The 3,943-nt window shown below is 34.2% G+C and overlaps 1 long non-coding RNA gene across 1 annotated transcript; it reads right to left on the bottom strand.

Annotated features, from left to right (window-relative positions):
- Positions 1-568: 568 nt before the first annotated feature.
- Positions 569-2,749, bottom strand: LOC115437290 (uncharacterized). The gene is made up of 2 exons (XR_003937930.1): positions 2,647-2,749; positions 569-605 (listed from the first exon to the last, which is right to left on the bottom strand). It is a non-coding gene; the product is annotated as an uncharacterized LOC115437290 (long non-coding RNA).
- Between the last annotated feature and the right edge of the window lie 1,194 nt (positions 2,750-3,943).

The raw sequence follows: 3,943 nt of genomic DNA on the forward strand, positions 1-3,943 counted from the left end.
GTAGAGTGGCTCGTCCAATAACCAAAGGGTTGGTGGTTCCAATCCTGGCTCTGACTGTCCATATGTCCAAGTGTCCATGGAAGACACTGAACCCTAAACTGGTCCCAGTTGGACCTGGTGGATTTGGAAAGTGCTTCGGACACCATGAAGGTGGAGAAAATGAGCTAAAGAAGTGCAGTCCATTTACCTGTTAAATCCAATGTTAAATCTACATGTTTAAACTGTTAAATCTACATGTTTAAACTGTTAAATCTACATGTTTAAACTGTTAAATCTACATGTTTAAACTGTTACTACATGTTACTCCATCAATGTTTACAGTTGGATGTGTTTTTTACAGTATTGTTCTGGAAACCACAGCTGCCAGTTTTTTTTCTGTGAAAACAACAGGATTTTTTTTACAGTGTAGGTAGATAGATAGTAATAGATAGATAGAGATAGATAGATAGATAGATAGATAGATATAGAGATAGATAGATAGATAGATAGATAGATAGATAGATAGATAGGTTTTACCTCTCATATGAACTCTTCATCTGTGCTGAAGTAGTGTGTGCTCGCTGTGTTCTTTGGCTTGACACGCAGGGTGGCGAAGTAAAGCCGGTCTGCAGGGACAGACAGACAAACACACTGTATTATTAATAGGTTCTCTGAGCTCAAGTTGAAAACCTGGATCACGTGTCAAAGACAATCTGAAAAGAAAACCAACCTGCTGATATGAGTTCTGATAAATGTGAACGTTGTCTTGAATGCTCATGTTCAGGTTCATATAACATTTCTTAAAGGGTAGATAAAGCTCTTAATAGTACTTTAAAGCACACACTGCACACTGTTACTTAACATGTTTAATGCAACTTAATCCTGGTACTACTCAGTACAAAAAAAAAAAAACAGAACAGACTTGTGCAGTTATTTTTTTATGGTTGCTAATTAAAGCCCTCTAATGCTATTTTGTACTCATAATGAGCTTTAAATGATTAATGTGTATTTTTAGTTACACATCTGCGCCTTAGTGCAGGGCTTGTTCATTTGTTTTCACTGTATCACTGCATTAGTTTTATAATAGTCACTTACTGTATGTCTGTAACAGGCATTTTTTAAATAATTTTTTTTTAAATTATATTCCAGTCTGTAATAAAAGTTAGTATTTTTATTCAAAACTTACCATGGAAGTTTTAACAGAAATGAGAGGTACAGTACTGTGCAAAAGTCCTATAGTCTAATATCAGGTTGGTTGGTTTAGTAAACTTCTAATGACCACACATGCATTTCTCAGTTTCTGTTTTAAGATATAATCTGGATATATGAACTAAAGTTTCAGGAGTGTCCAAAAAAAAAAAAAAAACTTCCATAAACCAAAGTGGTAGTATTTAGTGTGACTTCCCTTTAATGCTTTTGTTCAGACAATATGACATTTATTGCTTTAATTTTCGGATGTTTCCAGGTCTTATTTAACTCTTTTTATTCAAGGCAGATGTTCCTAATTGTTTGTGCTGCTTCTTCCAAAGAAGTTAGGGGTCACACTAAGTACTGACTTTAACCTTTACAACCCATTTAGTTCAGTTTTTGTGTCATATCACATATCACATATTTCTAGTATTTTCTTGTTGTATTTGAAGACAAGAGAATGAGTAATACATCTATATATCCAATCCAATCCAACTTTATTTATAAAGCACTTTAAAACAAATGCAGTGGACCAAAGTGCTGTACAGAAGAAATAATTCAAACCCAAATAGAAAAAATAAAATACAGGAGAGATTTTACCCTTTCATGCACAGTGGTCACTCCAGTGGACAGTTATTCTACAGGTGTTCTCTTGTATATTCATGGATTTTGTCGTTTTAATTCCATTTCAGCTGACACAGTGGACGCTAATGCATCACCCCATACACTGTGATTCATACTACTACTGTAAATTTGCTGTTCTTCATAAACCTGATCTGCACTAACATGTTTGAGTGGAAATCAGTTGCTTATTATATATTATTATTATATTATTATTATTATTATTATTATACTGTAATTAACATTTTGGTTTTTTTATACAATTTTTTTTTTTTTTTTTAACAAATTATCTGTTAAAAGTGAGAAAACATCAGATTAGCTGCATTAAAAATGTTTTCATTTCATAGTTTTCACACACTATAACAGTAATATGTTTCTCTACTTCAAAAATTAAACACATGGTTTCCAGCTGAGTGGACATTTTTGCAACTCCATGAAAAAGGTTCATAAAAACAAAACAAAAAACAACCCAATAATAATCACATTGGTTTTTTTTTTAATGCTGAGAGGAATAAAAACACTCAGGAAAAAAAAATATTGATTAAGGCTCTCATAATTCATGCATGAAAGGGTTAAAGACATAGAAACTGTACAAAAAGGAACAAGTACTATAAAGAAGAATAAACAGAACCAAATTAAAGAATAAAATACAAGATAGATTAAAAAGCCATACAATTAAAATAAATAAATAAATAAAATAGATAAATAAGAATAATAAACTACTACCAAAATAAACAATAGAATAAAGATAGTATATATGTTCATTTCAACTCTGCCAAAACAGTAAAGCTACAGGTGGTCTATGGCTTTAATAGTGTACTGTCTAGTTTGTGTAGTTATAAAATAAATGTTTCTTACCTTTAATAAACTCTGAAGCACCAGCCTGTTCATATTCTTCTGCCATTGGATTCTCTGACCTGTCACACTGCGCCTGTCTCCGTTTTGGATGGGTTTACAATATATAAATTTATTTAAAAAAAAAAAAAAAAAAAAAAAAAAGCCTCCAGTCCAGTGTAGAACAAACTGAAAGTGTCTTTTTGTGGGTTATCTTCCCAGAGGCCACTTCAGATGTCTCCAGAATATGACCAGGTCTGTTGAAACGCTCATGACCCATGTCTGTGATCCCAGTCCGATGATCCTGACATTCCTCAGAGATCCAAACTTCAGCACACAGCCCTTCAGCCTTCAGTCTGGAATTTAAAAACACTGATGGAAACGATGTCCGCACGGTCCGAGGAGAAGAAAAGGCTCCCGGAAAAGTATGACAGGCACCATGTGGGAATGAAACCAGGATAGTCGAGGTAGTCCAGTGCGAAGACGGAGAACAGACGCACGGACACAAACCAGACTGTGCGGTTTAATCTGAGGCTTTGCACATGCGCAGTCTGCAGCCGCTCGCACACAGGCTTCATGTGTTTGTGAGGACATGCAGACATCATGAGAATGGAAGTGAACACACCTGACACCTGTACACTGTAAGACCGGACTTTGTATTTACTAAAATGCTTGAATTACAATGCACTTAAATGATTTAAGTTAAGTTTATGATGTCACTATAAAATGTTCAGTATATTCTACTAATTTGTAGACATAGTTGAAAGTACGAAAAAGTTTAAGTTGAATGGAATTAAATTACTCAGTTTTAGTCATGACCACACCTTTTAATCTTCGCATTGCATTGTGGGTATTGGGTATGTTGTTGAAAATATGTTAGTTTTGTGTAGGGGTTCAGCGGGGTTGTGGTGTTAGAGTTAATTTGGATTTAATGTGTGTATGGCAGTGTTTATTGGCCTTTTTGTGTTTGTTTGTTGTTTTTGTAGAGCTGCACCATGAGTCAGAGCCAGAGAAAGAACAATGGCTTTACTGTTCATCTGAAACCCTGATTGTGTGATGAATATCATAATAATTTTGCATATTGAAATAATTCCTACAGTAATGAACAGCATGGAGCCAACTTCCATTCATATACAATACATTAAATTGAATAATCTCACAACCATTCAGGTCAGGGATAGGAAATTGAATTTGACTATGTTAAAAAAAGTTGTTTAATCGATGACAAAGTACTCTGGCTGCAGTTGAGAAAATTAGTCAGTGTAACCTAAAATGCTGAATTGAATGGTTGGATAGTGGGGTTGATTTTACAACAGATTTA

The sequence above is a fragment of the Sphaeramia orbicularis genome, chromosome 17 (genome assembly GCF_902148855.1).
Source record: "Sphaeramia orbicularis chromosome 17, fSphaOr1.1, whole genome shotgun sequence".
In the NCBI taxonomy this organism is placed as follows: Eukaryota; Metazoa; Chordata; class Actinopteri; order Kurtiformes; family Apogonidae; genus Sphaeramia; species Sphaeramia orbicularis.